Source organism: Canis aureus, chromosome 12 (assembly GCF_053574225.1).
Source record: "Canis aureus isolate CA01 chromosome 12, VMU_Caureus_v.1.0, whole genome shotgun sequence".
Classification (NCBI taxonomy): domain Eukaryota; kingdom Metazoa; phylum Chordata; class Mammalia; order Carnivora; family Canidae; genus Canis; species Canis aureus.
Genome location: NC_135622.1, coordinates 50,193,774 through 50,211,058, shown reverse-complemented (window position 1 = coordinate 50,211,058; position 17,285 = coordinate 50,193,774). Strand labels below are relative to the sequence as shown.

At 49.1% G+C, this 17,285-nt stretch overlaps 1 protein-coding gene and 1 long non-coding RNA gene across 2 annotated transcripts in view; one reads left to right on the top strand and one right to left on the bottom strand.

Moving 5' to 3' along the window:
* The window catches only part of OSR1 (odd-skipped related transcription factor 1), a 363,752-nt gene that overhangs the window by 334,113 nt on the left and 12,354 nt on the right, over positions 1–17,285 (bottom strand).
* On the top strand, positions 1,407–12,789 carry LOC144281182 (uncharacterized). Its single transcript, XR_013349662.1, has 3 exons — positions 1,407–1,691; positions 6,073–6,634; positions 11,516–12,789. It is a non-coding gene; the product is annotated as an uncharacterized LOC144281182 (long non-coding RNA).

Sequence of the window (17,285 nt, the reverse complement as noted above, 5' to 3'; positions counted from 1 at the left end):
ACAGATGCAGGACTGTCCTGAGTGCACACATGTACACAACTGTCCGAGTCCAAAGCCCACGCCCCAGGGCTGCAGGGTGCTGGCAATCTCACCACATCAGAACCCTAAAATAACCTTGGAAACCCCAGCCAACTAAAGAGACCCTGCACTTCCAGAGCTGAGCAGAGTCGGCAGCCTGGGGACTCTTGCTCAGCAGCCTGTCTACCCCACCTCCACCCCATTCTCTGCCAACCTCCGGGAATATATTACTTTTCGTTCCGCCTTCTGGTCTGCAGGAGATGTTAGTGAGGGCACAGCCAGCCAAGGGCAGCAGGAGTCCATCCACATACTACTGGGTGGGCCAGCGAGGGACTTCAGATATTCCCTGACCCTGGGGCTACTTGGTGAGCCTAATGGAAGTGGTATTGGTAGGGAGAACAGGGGGTGTATGGAAGCAGGAAGGAGGGGCGGTACACTGTGACACAGTAGCCCTGGAAGCCAGCCTTTGAAACTGCAGCCCAGAATGGCACCAAGGGCCAAGGTCGGTGCACCTTCACTCCTAGGTAAGATTGTAGGGATGGGTGGAGAGAGGGGAAGAAGAATACGGAAGAGGAATCCAGAAATGTCTGAATTTCACATCCATCTCCATTGCTTCCTAGAACCGCGTTGCTAAAGATGTCACAGCAGGTGACTGGGCAGCCGGTCTTCCCATTGAATGATGGAGCCAACACTAGCTGAGCATCTACAGTGTGTGACACACTAGGGCAGAGGCCAGGGCACAGTCATGGGCAGAATATAGCTCTAAGCTCCGGGAGGTCACCTCACTCTCTGGAGACTTCTCCAGGAGGGGAGAAGAGTGCTAAGGACCCAGGTGACTACACTGCAGGGTGCTACAGGCCACAGCAGAAGCGGTGGGGACACAGAGATGGGCTTGGTCCCCTGCCCCAGGACCTGAGCAGGACAGGTGCCCCAGGTAGGCTAGACAGGCAGCACTGAGTCTAAGGACAAACAGGGAGGGTGTCCAGGCAGAGGAAACACTGTGAGTCCAGTGTGCAAAAGAACTGCACTCAGGTTCAGGAAACGTCAGGGAGTCTAATAAGTTGGAGCACAGAAAGCAAAGGGCAAGCTGTGTCCTGTGAGCCTGAACATATGGGCAAGGCCATAGGTAGTTCTCTGGAATTTAAATTTTCCTCTCAGAGCATGGAGGCAGAGGCATGGCACAGTCAGATTCAGGCTACAAGAGACTATCTAAATTAATTAAATAAAATTTAAAATGCAGTGCCCCAGTAGCACTCACCACATATCAAGTGCCCAAAAGCCACCTGTGGCTGGTGGCTACTGTACTGGTCAGTACAAATCTCGAACATTTCCATTATGCCAGAACATTCTCTTGGACAGCACTGTTCTATTACAGTTTCCATGGAAATATGAATGGATTGGATATAAGGAGGGAGTGAAAAGAAGCAAACTACCCAGCCTGGGACCTACATAGAAAGTTGGATAGAATCAGATTGGAGAGTTATGTCAGGGTAAAGGGGACAGACAGGGTTTGAGAACCATCAGACCTGAGAGTCATGGAAGAGGAAGGATCTGAAGAAGTAAAGAATTATGGCCAGTTTTCTGATAAGGTTGTCTGGAGGAGGCGTTGCCAGGGGCAGCAGTCACTCAGAAAGATAGAGAAAAAGAGAAGCAGAAGCAGGTCTCAGAGAAAAGTGAGTTGCTCAGTTTGGGCCATGCACACCATAAGGTACCTGCAGAGCAGCCAAGGGCTGACTCACATCCAAAGGTGCTGGGTTCTGTGGCCGTACAGCCCAGCTGTGAGCTGTGTGTTAGCTGGGGGGAAAGGCTGCGGTGCTGGTGCTCCAGGCCGCAGGCTGTGTGGAGCTGTGTGCCATGGGACTGCATGCAGAGCTGGGAGCCACAGGGCTGGGCGCTGGGGGGCAAAACGCCATCTGGTAAACCGTGCTGTGTGTGCCGTGTGCCATGTGCCCAAGGGGCCCAGGGCATTGGGGCGGAGCATGCAGCTGGGGGACTTCAGGCGGCAGTGCTGAGGGTCTCAGGGGCTCAGGGGCCCTGGGCTTTGGGGTTATAAACCACACGCTGCACTCAGATCTGAGGCAGCGGGGCAAAGGAAAGAGTTGCAGGATTGTGGGACTGTGTGTCGGGACCATGGACATGCCATTGGAAGAGCCTCCTCTTTTCTGCAGGGTGGAAACTGTCTTTGGTCACCTGAGTAAACCTACAGGAGTCACTCTTCTAGAAGCAGCCTGGGGGCAGCGGGGGGAGGGTGCGCACACAGATGGATGTGTGGACAGTGGGCACTGGCAGCAACAGGCTGTCACTTGGATTGTGGATGCCACTGGGCACCCAGCTGGGTGACCTGGTGAGCCCCTCAGGAAGGAGGCCTGGGCTGGTCCCCACCTCGTCCCCACCTCATCCCCAGTGCATTGGACGGGGCACAAGAATGTTGTTCTCCAAAGCCACTGGGACACTTCCTGTCAGTCCACGTAATTGAGTATTACAGTATTTAAATTACAAATTGAAGATTATTTTTACAGGTGTCATTTTAAATATAACACGAAATTTCTTGACATTACATCAGCCCCACCACACAAACAGCTGCTCCAGCCGCCTGCATGTGTGAGGCACATGGCTGAAACTGGCAATGGGGTGTGTGTGTGTGTGTGTGTGTGTGTGTGTGAGTCATCGAGTGGGGTGTATGTGAAATGGGTGTGAGTCCATATGACTGTGATCGGATTGTATCCGCGTGTGTGGTTATGAACGTGCACATATAAATGTATAGTTTGTGCATTATGAACGTGAGTGATGGCGAACACGTGGGTCCGTGTTTCCGTGTGAATGAGGGTGTGGGGTATGCCTCTGTGTGTGTGAGAGTGAGAGACAGAGAGAGAGCACGGGAGGGGGGGCACACTGCCGGATGCTCCAGCCCCACAGGTGACAACCCTAAGGGCAGCCAGAGCCTGGCCGAACTCTGTCTCCCTCTAGAGCGACCGCAGCCTCGGGCAGAGGGGCTGTGGAAGCTGCCCACGGCGGTGCTGCAGTGCCCTCCAGTGGACAGAGCCCCCACCCCAACCCCCCGACAGACCCACAGCGGATGGAGCAAACACAGCTTGGGCCCTTGCTGAGCCTGGTCAGCTCACGCCAGGCCCCAGGTCCTCGCCACCCACTCCTCCTGAGTGGGGCAGGAAGAGCCTATCCTGAGGCCCCCTTAGCTCCCCACGGCAAGGACTCCGTGGGGATTTAGCCATAGCTCAAATTCTCCTTCTGGGGCACTCCAAACTCCCCCTGCTAGATCTTGCATGGCCCGAACACATCCCACTTCTTTTTGCCATGGAGCATCCCCCACCTCAAGGATGCTCTTACCAAGTGGGCCTCTTCCAGCAAGTTCCCCCTGAGCCCCCAGGTGAGCAAGAGAAGCACCATCCCCAGGGTCCTTTCTCAAAGCACAAGGACTATCTCAGGGGCTCCGGTGGCCTTCAGTCCCCTGCGGGAGCCCCAGAGGACAAAGCTGTTCCTGCTCCGCTCACTGGGCACAGCATGGGCAAGGCAAGAGAAGAGACGCTCTACGAAATAGAAACTGTTCATTTGCTCTTTCAAGTAAGGAAAGGCAGGAGTGTGCAGAGAGACAGAACAGGGAGGAGCAGGACCTGTTTTCATTTCGTCCAGTCGCACTCTGTGTGCCTGTGTACACAGGCAGGGCTGTGCTTGAGCCTTGAGGGTACAACTTAAACATAGCAGCTGTTCTAGGAAGCTATTTTCAGGGAGAAAATGAGGGAAAGCTCAGGGAGAGACTGAAGCCTAACAAAAGAAAAATTCTGTTATTAAAAATGTTATTCGTGGCACTGGCAAGCCCCCACCAGGCCGCCTGGCTGCAGAAGTGCAGCAAGAAGCACCGTCCAGCCAGCTGTATGGGGGCCGGCCCTGCCTCCGCCAGGTCTCCGAGGCCAGAGGGAGCGGTCATCGAGATGCGCCCAGGGATGGGGCATTACAGAGGAAAGCCCAGGCAGCCCACCACAGGGAGCAGGAGAACCAAGGACAGGATCCATGCATTGACCTCCTTCTCCAAACCGCTAGACACTCACACCAGGACTGAGCTCAGTGCCCCTCTGGACTCACTCCTCACAGGTTAAGGGGCCGGATCCAATCTGCAAGTATCTGTAGCCACCTGAAGCACCTGACCACCTGAACAAACCACCCCATCAAGGCCTGGTCCATTCAGGGGCCCAGACTGCTCCCTGCCCTGCCCTCTTCTCCAAGGCTCGGCTGGCACTATTCCACACCAACATCCCGGGCTCACTCGAAAGAAGAGAGGGAAGCCAAAAAGCATCTCTGCCACGTGGAACAGAAAAGAGAAAGGGCGAAGGAGCTGGCTGCCCTCACAATGTGCCAAATCCACAACATGGGACTCAGTGTGTGAGCCAAAGAGCTCCGAAGAAGGCTTCTCTTGGCTGTGTCTAAAGTGGGTGTGGATGCTCAGCCCTGAGCCAGGTGACCATCCTCTCCCTGTGGGCCTGAGAGGTCCCCTTTCAGGCATTGGCCTACCCACATCTGGCCCCAGCAGCTCAGAGCCAGGGACTCTGCAGCACACAGCTCCCCTGCTCTCTTATCCCTCCCATTACAGGGCAGCAGAGCTAAAGGCAGAGCTGCAGGGTGGGGAGGGAGACTCTGAGGTTCCCAATGCACAGGAATGGGTACACAAACATGAAGAAAGAATCTGTCAGAACAGGAGCAATCTGGTGGCTACCACCTGCTTGGAGTTCCAGTCCTCCGCTATTTTCCAGGTAGCTTCTTCCAAGTCTGTGACCTTTTCTCTATCACTTCTGATTCAAATCCTTTCCACTCCTCTATGTCACTGTCCCTTGTCTCCATCCATGTATCTATCATGGGAAATGCAAGACAATCTTTCCATGCTGAAAATACATCATAGACGGTCCCAATCTGGGTCTCAACCTTGAGGGTGGCCCACTTGCAAAGCTCTGATTCCTCACCAGGCCCTTCTCAATTTGCTTCTCACTGCTTTGAGGAGCTTCAACTTTCAAAGAGTTATAAATGTGGCTGATGGCCTTTCTCCAGCAATGATGGCTATGGGAAAGGAGGCTAGAGCCACAGGGAACCTGATGGCCTTACTCCAGCAATGATGGCTGTGGGAAATGAGGCTAGAGCCACAGGGAACTGCATTCACATCCTAAGAAGACCAAAGTCACCATCGCCACCACTACCATCATCATCACATCTAATGCTTATCAAATACTTACATATGCCAAGCTCTGTGCTGAGCACCTTAACAGATTATCTCATTTAACTTTTACAACAAACCTACTAGGGGGTCTGACTGTCTGTCCGAGGAGCAGATAAGGGGTCAAGGTTGTGCCATGGCTCCTGGGCACGCAGCCTTGCCCACTCCAATCTCCATCCGAATGTCTCCATGAGCCTGACCCACATGTTTCAAATAGTGGGAAGCAACTCATTAGTGGACTCATGAAATAAATAAAGGGGGTCAAAATCAGCATTTTTAAGTGAAAGAATCAGATGTTTGGGGTGCACTGCACAGAGTAGGGGCAAGCATTGTTTCATGAGATCACGCATGGGAGGCAGTGAAATACAGTTTTAAATGTAGTCCTTACTGTAGGTCAGTCAAGCTCTAAAAGCTGTTGTCCTAAACTCTCAGTCCACCATCTGAGTTCTCTGTGTGGGAATTTGCATCCTGTTCTCCCCGTCCTGCCCACTCCAGTGTCTCTTCACCACCCACTGGCACAGCTCCCTATGGCTTCCGCTTGGTGAGGAGCAGCCACTGGGTCCCAGAGATGCTGCGGAGTCTGTCACGAGGGCAGCCAACTGGCCAGGCGGGGGGGGGGCGGGGGGGGGAGTGTCCCATGAATGCCTTTGCCATCTGCCTCCTGCCTCTGGGAGGGGCTTCAGCCTGCCCTGCAGGGCTGATGTTTCCCAAAAGAGGAGTAACAGCTTCTTCCTCTCTGAGCTGTCAGGTTAGTGTCTTTGTCTACAGAATTAGCACAGGTGCACCTGCAGGCTGGCGTCCTCATTAAACTATTTTCTGCATCTTGATCCCATAAGGATGGCTCCAGGGGACTTTTCAAGTAAGCACTTCATTTGCAGTGGCCTCTCCAGATTGGAAAGGGTGGTCGCAGTATTATCGGCAGAGGCGGAGGGAGGCCTGGGCCTGTCTGAGTTTTCTCTGCCAGCCAATTGCCACTGGACCAGCTCTTGCACAAGTGGAGAAGTCAGCAGATGTGTCTCTCCACGACTTCTTGCCTTGCATCTCCTGTCCTGTTGACCCACCGGAAGAGTAGACCTTCTCCTTGCTGTGGAAAAGCCCCAAAGCAACAGCATGAACTGTCATTCTGGGCCGCTCCTCTTTTGTCTGAAAGGTACTCTATGAGAGAATACATTCACTAAGGGTGGCATTCCAGGTGGGGATTCCAAAATTCCAAATTCCAAAATTACCCCATACCAGGGCATCCATCTACTCCACTTCTGGGAACCCTCAGCCCTGTTCTCTATGCACCTCTGGACCCAGCTTCCCCTGAGCAGCCTCCTATGGCTGCCAGTCCAAGGAGGGAATGATTCTAAACATCTCTGAACACCTCCCGGGACCTGAGGAGTCAGGAAAACACAGGTGGGTCTTGGGCTATTTACTTACCACTGTCCTGAGGAGACAGGGTCCTAAAAAGGACAAACATTGGTCAATGACAAATTGTGAATGCTAAGGGACAGTGTGGAAGGTCAGAGTCAAGATCACTGGAATTTAGAGGAGGAAGAGATGTATTTGCAGTGGCAGGGAGGCATGGAAATGCTGGATTCCTAGAAATAGGGGCTGGGATCAGATCTTGGAAATGGCAGATAAAGAGACCACACAGAAGACATGGCAGAAATAGGTATTCCAGGCAGGAAGGATGGTGTGAGCAAAGGGAAGGGAGATGAAAAATAGAGGACATGTTTGGCAGAAAGTATGGCGATTAGCCAAGCTCATGTAGGGTCTGCTTATACGGGAGGAGTAGGTCATGAGGAGCAGAGCTTTTCAGCCAGGTGCAGATGGACACATAAACATGGAGACATGGGGACTCTAAGCCTTGGGCTTGGTGTAAGGGGCCTGGGGCAGCTGAGCTCTGAGTCAGTCCCCCTAGTTGACATGAAGAGGGTCTGCCAGCAGGAAATTAGAGCATGATGCTGAGATTATGCCCCATTTCCTACAGTTGCCCCCAAAACAATCAGTCTCTCTCTCTCTCTCTCTCTCTCTCTCTCTCTCTCTTTCATATACAAAGTATGTTTACTGAGTACCCACTCTGCTGGGGTTTATGTTGAGTGCTGGGACTCAGCAGTGAATCAGATACTGCCCCCGTACTCGAGGGTACATGGTCCAGTAAAGAAGACATGCAACTGAAAATTCCATCTCAGTAGAATGCAGTCAGGCCAGGACAAAGGCAAGTAGAGGGCATGATGGGAGCTCAAAGGCAGCATCTAAATCAACCTAGGAAGCCAAGGAAGATTTCCCCAAAAGCTGATCACCGAGCTGAGTCTTAAAGGGAGAGGGACAGTTACCCAGGGGAAGAAGGAGAAAAGGACATTCGAGGCCAAGAGAACAGCATGAGCAAAGATGAGGCAGCTAGCAACCATATGAAATGCAGAAGGATCCAGAAACAGGTCAGATTTGCTGGAGTGATGCCAACACTGCCCTGCTGACCAGGAGAACAGGCTGGAGGAAGGGAGAAAGGGGCAACAACATAGGATGCAGGAAGTCTTCTCCAGTGCCACATCTATTACTAAAATAGAAGATGGGTGCCCCTTGATGGGGGGACTGGGAAGAGTGGCACTGGGCCCCCCAAGGCTGAGGTTGCTGGTCCTGCTGCCACCTGACACTCCCGCTCCCTTGAGGGTGCAGCCTTCACTGACAGGCTAACGCAAGCTGAGTATCTTTCCAAAAACCTTATTCTTAGCAACGGTTTTCCTGTGACCTTTCTTGGAGATGGAAAGAGAAACACTCTTCACATAGCTGTTCCCTGTCCTGCGTTCCAAAGAACTACTCCCCCACTGGCTTTATGAGGGGGTAAAACCCCCAGGGATCAGGGTTAAGAAACGTTTTGAAGGAAGATTTCCAGGAAACAGAGAAGAGGGATCTGATTAAAGTCTATCAACTATGAAGTTGTCCTCAGGGCAATTACACTTGGCAGAAACATTTCAGTTCATTCAGGTTATTCTACTGGCAGACCTGCTTTTAAAAGGGGGGGGGCGGGGATCACCTCCACAGCATGGTAAAAAGTGATTAATAAAGACCACCACAAGGCATCTGGAGAGGAGGAGAAAAAAACCCACAAATTCCACATGCACAAAGGCAGAAGTAAATTTATCTGTATGTCTAATAGCTAAGTAATCACAAAATCTAATATTTGGGGAGGCAATCCTATTTTTTAAAAGAAGGTATAAAAATGAGCAAAATATCAATAATTAAAAAAACAGGAACAGCAGATATAAAAAGAAAAAGTGGAAGCCTCAAAGGTACGCAGTTGTCAGATCCCAGGCTCCCCCACCTGGTTCCAGCAGGTGCCACAGCCAAGCTTTCTGGTGGGACCCACGGGGATCAAAAAGAATCACCCATTTGCCCAAGCTCCAGAAGCCTTACTCTTTTTAACACCCTATCCAGTGTGGCTCCTCTTTTCACACATCCACATCCAGAGGCCCAGAGGGACAGTGAATAATACCTCAAGAGCCAGGGACCGTGAAATGAGTGAATGCAGGTTTCCAGCCTCCTGGTCCTGACTTGGAAGCCTGGAAACATGCCTCACACAGACCCACCTGACAAGCCGGGCTTCTTCCACCAGACCTTCCTGCCTGGTCCCTGGGCCCTCCTCCCTGGGCCAGCACACCCGTGCCTGCTAAACCCAGTTTCGTGTGCAGATGAGATGTGCTTGGACCAGGATCAAACTGCAGTTCCTATACAGAGGGAGCCTGGCCGGCAGGGGGCCTATAAGGATCCCCTCTGACCTCCTGCCTGGACCCTCTGATTGGAGACCTCAGTTTTGTTCTTGGTATTTCTAAAAGCTTAAATAGCTCTTGCAAGTTAGACCTACCTCTTATTTTTCATCATTTTCCTTCCTGTCTTCATTCCATAGCCATCATTTTTAGTCCAATGTGAGAACAGAGGACACCTACACCTGTCTCCTTCATAGGTTTATCCCAGGGAGGAAGTAGACACAGAATTGGAACTCAGGTGTTGGCTGGGGTCTCCTCCCTTGTAAATCTAAGTAAAGTTGGCCCAAATCCCTGATCCACATTTTGGAAACTCCAGTGGTTTCTTTGACATTCCCATACATTCCTGCATATGTTAGGAAAGCTAACACCCTTACGTTAGTTCATCCACCTATAACATCTTTTCTCTTCTGAATTCTTATTTTTTCCTCAGTGATGGCTGTTTATTTCCACAATGGACAAGATCCAGACATGAACCCACAGCCTTTTCAGGCTTTACACCACACACCCACACAAGTCCTTAGTGTGTAGGCTAAATTTTACTGGAGGTTTAGGGCCAGGGAAGAGTAAAGGATTATATCTCAAAAGTGTTTGCAACTTTGATCGTACATGAGTTATTCTGGTCTTGAAAATTCTTCAGCCAATTCACCACACTGATCAACCATCCTCTCCCCACCTGATTTCTCCCAATCTGTTCTCCCTGACACATGTATTTTTATCTAGTTCTTACATACAACAGTTCAGTAATCTCTTTAGTTTCCTGTCTCCTGCTAAACCAGGGCTCAAAGTCCTACCTTCTAAACCAACCAGCTCATCCAGATATTTCCCTAAACAAATCTAATTCCCTCCTCAAGAGAAATTCTATACCATCCATGAAAAAAAAAATGTCTTCTGCTGCATCAGCTGGCATTTCCTATGTACTATGATCAGTACTACAGTGTGAGAATATATTGGCTGCTATGGGATCAGAGAAGGACAGGCTTGGATTGAAGAAGTCAGAAAAAATATCCCAAAGGAAGTGACATCGAAGCTGAGACCAGAAAAAGGGGTCTCGGCTTTTTAGCCAAGAGAAAAAGGAAAGGGGGCAGAGGAAGAGAAGTGCACATAAAGGCCTAGAAGAAGAAAGAGGCTGGTACATTCAGGGGACCACAGGAGGTTTGCACTGGCTGGGATAGTGCAGGCCGCGATGAGAGAGAAATCTGGAAAAGAGGCTGGGCCAGCCCACACCTCACCAGCCAGGCAAAGAAGACTGACCTTGATCCAGAGGCAATGAGGAACCAAAGAAGGCTTTAAGCAGAGAAGTGAGACAGCCAGATCTATACTTGAGAGGAAGATGACTCTGGCTGAAGATGATTAGGAAGCAAGACTAGAGATGGGACCAGTGGGTGGCTACTGCTGTGGCCCACACAGGATAGAGGACCATGGCCTGGACAAGGGAGGTCCCAGTGGCAAAGAAAAGATGGACACAACATCAAGACACACAAAAGATACAGAAATGCCATCTCATGACATAGGCATGGAAAAGGGGAAAGAGTCACAAACAACTTTAAGATCTCTGAATGGGGGGGCAGCCCGGGTGGCTCAGCAGTTAGCACTGCCTTCAGTCCAGGGCCCTGGAGACCTGGGATCAAGTCCCACATCGGGCTCCCTGCATGGAGTCTGCTTCTCCCTCTGCCTGTGTCTCTGCCTCTCTCTCTCTTTCTGTGTGTGTGTGTGTGTGTGTGTGTGTGTGTGTGTGTGTGTGTGATGAATAAATAAATAAAATCTTTTTAAAAAATCTCTGAGTGGACAACTAACTGGCAGATGGTATCATTTGTGGAGGTGGACAACACAAGAGGAGGAGCAGGTGATTTGGGGACAGAGGCACCCATCTCCCTCCATGGCCCTTTGTGTGAAGGCACACATGCTTCCATCCTGGGTCTGTCCCCTCTGGTGAGTTCTGCTCACTCATATACCCCTCAGATATCACCTGCCAGAAAGGGACCCACAGTGACTTAACAGGAAAAAGCAGCTACATATTACATATTTTTCCCATACTGCGGGAAACCAGCAGAGGAATCTGGAGGCCATCAAGTGGGCCAACTCAGTTTCAACATTGCTCTTGCCACCCTCTCTGACCCCAGTCCTGTGGCATCCCTCAGAGGAGAGTTCTGGGTGAGGCGACATCTTCCAGCCTGACCCCCATCTGGGTCTTGTAAGTTCTAAATCACACGCCACAGCCTTCTCCCAGCCTGCGAGAAGATGCCTTGGTTTGTTCTCTTCCACATACATAGCCATTCATCAAGTCCAAGAAAGCCAAGCACAAAGGTAATATCACTTAGCCAGGCTGCAATTAGCAGATTAGCGGCTTGTTGCTCTTGTCCTGTGTCCCACTCTATGACTTCATGAAGGCCCAGAGTGTCTCAACACTGGGCTGCTCCAGGAAAGGGCCCATTGACTTCTCTGGCAACAAAATTCCCCTGGCCTGTCACCGTGAGTTTCCCCGTTGTAGAGCTAAACTACAATTGATGTTCTGTCTCTATCAATTTCTCAGGAATGCTGGGACGCGTGCCCAGTATTAATGAAGACAGCAGAAAGGAAGGCATGAGATTGGCCCTGCTCCAGAGCTGACGGAGAGCGTGGATCCTGAGTAGTTCCTGGAGACCCGGAGAGGCCCGTACAAGGCAAACAAGCAGGCCCTGGGGTCACACACGAGGCTTGGTGGGGCAGACAGATGCCGAAAAGGCTCAGAAGAGAATTTCTGCTGGGAAAAAATAGCCTCAAGATCATCCCTTTTGTAATCACATATCATTTTCACCATCTAAGAAAGGCAATTTTATCCTAGATTGAAAGGACATCCGCAGAGGTACATGTATATGGTGGTTCACGATCTCACACTCTCTCTCTCTCTCTCTTTCTCTCTCTCTCTCTCTCTCTCTCTCTCACACACACACACACACACACACACACACACACACACACATGGACTTTATAGGATATGTTAGGGGACAGGGCAAAGCTAGAACTATCTGTCAAGAAAGGGGCTGACGCTGTATCTCCAGATGTATGCCCAAGTCCCTTTGGCACCTCTCAGAATCACCTCTCAACTCAGAAGCTCTTCCAGGTCATAAGCAGGGGAAGCCGGGGCTAGTATGGGGAGGCCACATGGATATCAAGCTGAAAGCCAGTAAAAAAAGGTTTGTCTTCATCTCAGTTTAAAAAATGAACAGAAACTGGCCATTGGCTCCTGTTTCTCAGACAGTGTCATTCAGGGGCTTCTGGTCTCAGAACTTTTTTAAAATCACGTATAATTCCTTAATCCTTCCAAACTGACCAGCTCCTTTTAAGTTTTGACTGGTTCCAGTTAAGCTGGAACAAATCTGAACAATCCACCATCAATCCCATCAAACCAATTTACAATTTACTTAGAGCCAGAGCCTCTAAGCTGCGGGTCTCTGCAGGATTTAGAAAATACAGTAGAGGCTCTCAAGGCACACAGAACGACCCAAGGGTGATGGTGGGCTATCTATAGCACTGGAGATAACCATATCTGCCCTGAAAATTTTCATAAGAATCAAAATAAACAAATGGAAAGTATTGTCTACACTCAATAAAGATATTCACTAAAGGTGAACTAATATTAGGGGCATGATCATTTTAACACTGCTCTGAGGTGGCTGGGGAGATGGAATTTATTCATATGCCTCAAAACCCTCATCCCCTCTTGGGATGTATAAACTGCATTAGAAAAAAGACACATGTCTTCTTCCTCCTGAACCCCCTCACCAGGGGCTGTGCAATAAACATGAGATGCTCGTAATAACACAATGCTTTTTCTATGTGGTGGTAAGGGGTTTCCCATGGAACTGAATTTATAACAGAGGAACTGTTGTAATGGTGTTGGTAGAAAAGCAGGGTGAAGGAAATAGGACAATAACTGCAGAGAGAGGGACAAGAATGCAGAGGAGAACATAAGGCCTTCACATAGTAAATTCTCAATAAATATCTGAGAAGACAAGTGAAATGAACACACGCATCAAAAGAATACCATGTAAGGCAAACACACTGGACATAGATAGAAAAAGGTTTTTATTCATGCTTGGCCTCTTTCTAGCCTTGTAACCTTGGAGAATACTTAATCTCTGGCTTAGTTGGTTTAGGCTGCTATAATAAAATCCCACGAACTGGATGACTTAGAAACAACAGAAATGTATGTGCTCACAGTTCTGGGGGCTGGAAGTCTGGGATCAGAGTGCCAGCATGGTGAGGTTCCAGTGAGAGCCTCTTCCTGATCCGTAGTGCGCTCATGTGGCCTTTCTTGGGTGTGCACACGTACGTAGAACTCAAGCAGCAATCCCTATCAAAATACCATTGACTTTCTTCAGGGAGTTGGAACAAATTATCTTAAGATTTGTGTGGAATCAGAAAAGACCCCGAATAGCCAGGGGAATATTAAAAAAGAAAACCATAGCTGGGGGCATCACAATGCCAGATTTCAGGTTGTACTGCAAAGCTGTGGCCATCAAGACAGTGTGGTACTGGCACAAAAACAGACACATAGATCAATAGAACAGAATAGAGAATCCAGAAGTGGACCCTCAATTTTATGGTCAACCAATATTTGACAAAGCAGGAAAGACTATCCACTGGAAAAAAGACAGTCTCTTCAATAAATGGTGCTGGGAAAATTGGGCATCCACATGCAGAAGAATGAAACTAGACCACTCTCTTGCACCATCCACAAAGATAAACTCAAAATGGATGAAAGATCTTAATGTGAGACAAGATTCCATCAAAATCCTAGAGGAGAACACAGGCAACACCCTTTTTGAACTTGGCCACAGTAACTTCTTGCAAGATACATCCATGAAGGCAAGAGAAACAAAAGCAAAAATGAACTATTGGGACTTCATCAAGATAAGCTTCTGCACAGCAAAAGAAACAGTCAACAAAACTAAAAGACAACCTACAGAATGGGAGAAGATACTTGCCAATGACGTATCAGATAAAGGGCTAGTATCCAAGATCTATAAAGAACTTATTAAACTCAACAGCAAAGACACAAACAATCCAATCATGAAATGGGCAAAAGACATGAAGAGAAATCTCACAGAGGAAGACACAGACATGGCCAACACGCACATGAGAAAATGCTCCGCATCCCTTGCCATCAGGGAAATACAAATCAAAACCACAATGAGATACCACTTCACACCAGGGAGAATGGGGAAAATGAACAAGACAGGAAACAACAAATGTTGGAGAGGATGTGGAGAAAGGGGAACCCTCTTGCACTGTTGGTGGGAATGTAAACTGATGCAGCCACTCTGGAAAACTGTGTGGAGGTTCCTCAAAGAGTTAAAAATAGATCTTCCCTATGACCCAGCAATTGCACTGCTGGGGATTTACCCCAAAGATACAGATGCAGTGAAACGTCGGGACATCTGCACCCTGATGTTTATAGCAGCAATGTCCACAATAGCCAAACTGTCCGATCTCTCTTTCAAAAGGGGCACTAATCCTATCGGACCCGGCCCTGCAGCCATGACCTGATTTGCTTCCCAAAGGCCCCATCTCCAAATGCCATCACATAGAGGGTTAGGGCTTTGGTATATGAATTTGGGGGCAGGAGACACAATTTGGCCCGTAGCAACTCATTCAACCTCATTTGCAAAATGAGGTTAATAATAATTCCTACATCTGTGTCATGTATTCCCTTTCACTCATACTCTCTCTTGTCTGGAAGCGAGATATTCTGGGATGTTGCTGACAACCAGTTCTGAAACTTCTTGCTGGATAGGACATGTGGAGAACGTGTGCCTCCTCGAGGCATATGTGCTCAGAAGATGTGTTCGGCCATGGGGCTCCCGGGACTCAGTGAAGTCAACTGAGAAGCTGCTGATTCAACAAGACTGTTTAGGAACAAGCTACTGTGAAAACACCTTAGTGTCTTATTGGCTTCTAAGAATCTCCTAAGATTATTGTGAAGAGCAGAAGTGGGGACACTAAAGTGAATGACAGGCAGCACTTAGTTACAGGGAGAATTCAGGAGATCCCACATCTACACTCCAATTTTTGAATTAAAGATGAAAAAAAACCCAACAACCTTATGTCAAAGAGATAAGTAATGCCTGAAAGGATCCAGGCATCTTTTCTATGGAGGAGGGACTTGAGACAGTGTATGGGAGCACCCAGACTTCCACCTGCTGCTCCAAGCTCTAAAGGGGGTGTGACAGCAGCCCCTGTATGACGTTTCCATAACTCAGAGCTTTGTGCCAACTCTATGCACTAAGCTCGGGGAATTCTGGGGTGTTGCCTGAATACTAGTTCAGGGACAACTAGTTGCCTGAACTACTGCTCAGGGACAAAATTCAGGACCATATGTGCCCTTTCCAGATGGCCTTGCATAGGGGAGCTCGGTGGATGAAGACCATCCCCCACCAGGACCAGAGTCCTCTGGTTTGCTACTCCTCACTCCTCCAGAGCAACTCCCTGATGATGGGGACAGGTCAGGTCAATGAGGCTGCACAGGGCTCACCCTCTAAGCAGTGCTGGCAGGGAGCCCATGGCTCTGACTATACTTTCCCACTGTCGCTCGGGGCACTGAGCATTCACCACAGCCAAAATCAATGCCAAGGCCCTTTTTACAGTACCAGTTACACTGTGAAAAGGTTGTCTGCTTCCTAAGACCTTGGGTCCTTTTCCTGTATTCTCCTACTGAAAGGACAACAGTCGTTCGTCTGTGTAAATGCCAACAGATGAGACCCAGTGTCCTTCTGGCCAGAATTGGGGATGGAACCGGGCATTTTCCATGTCAGCTGCAGATGCGCCATTTCTTCAGACCCCACAGTGTCCTCAGTGTGTGCTCTACTGCGGTCATTTTTCACGTCTCTTTGTCCCCACAAGACTGTGGGCAGCTGCAAGGCACACTTAGGTCTCTCACTCTGTATCCCAGTAGGTGTAGGTAATATTTTGTCTTGAAGAAGTCACCATTTTGTTAAGAAGACAAGATATGCATTAACAGGATAAGGTACGGGCTCTGCCTGTTGCTTCAGAGTTGTAGCTGAGGCCCAAAGCAATGGACAAAAGATGTTGAGTATCCCATATTCTCAGTCCAGAGGGTCACCATCTCCCTGCACCATTTGCTTCAAGGGACCAGAACCAGCTCTACCACCACAAACTACCAGCCTCAGTCAGCATAAGAGACAATTGGAGAGGCAGATAGGGTTGGCCTGTGTATTGAAAGTAGTGCTCATGCCTTCCCCTCAAAGCAAGGGAAGAGGTAGACTGTAACCATCACTTGTAAAAACTGTAAGTTGTTTTAGGTTGAACTGTGTCCTCCAAAAATTCATATGGTGAGGTACTCAATACCTCAGAATGTGACCACATTTGGAAATAGGGTCATTGTAGATGCACCTAGTTGACACGAGGTCATAGTGGAGTTGGGTGTGCCCTAATCCAATATGACTAGTGTCCTTTTAAAAAGGGGAAATTTGAGGGGGAATAGGATGTGGGGACTGGAGTGATGCTTCCACAGCCAAGGAACCACCAGAAGCGGGAAGAGGGTCCTGGACCAGAGTCTTCCTAGTACTTCACATGGAGCATGCTGCCAACACTGTGATTTAGGCCTTCCGGTCTCTAGAACTGTGAAACAATTTCTGGTGTTCTAAGACACCTAGTTCATGGTGCTTTGTTATTGCCATCCTAGGAACACAAACAAAAATATTTGCAAGAACAGGGAACTTTCATTTCATTTACTTGTTTGATGTACGCTTTAGCATTAGACTTATTGTCTTACTCCTTTGTTATCTAAGCTCAGAGAAAGAAAACTGAAGGGAACCAGTGTGGTGGTAAGTTTCCAAGAAGAAAGGAGAGGAGGGAGCAGAAGTATCTGCCTGACTTCTCAGATTCCAAGAGGTATAGCAGATACTTGCTGCTCTGGGATTGGCTGCAAAGAGTAGATAAGTTTGAGAACCACCTAACATAGAAGGCAGGAAGACCCACAATCAGTGCGATTCAGGCTGAATACTGCCATCTGGAAATGGGCCAAAAGGACTGGGCAAATATCAGAGGGGCCTCCAGTACCTAGAGAAGTCTCAGAAATGAGTCCTTGTGACAGAGCACAGTGGAGCTACCACCCTTACTCATGGAACTCATAGCTCATGAGCTAGAAGAGCAGTTACAGATAACCCAGAAGGAGGCCATACTTCATCCAGGTAAGGAAGATGCTTACCCTCACTAGGGTCTCTTCATCCCACCTCAAGATATCTGGGGCCCTAAAGGTCACCCATGCATGCACACACACGCACACATATACACATTCT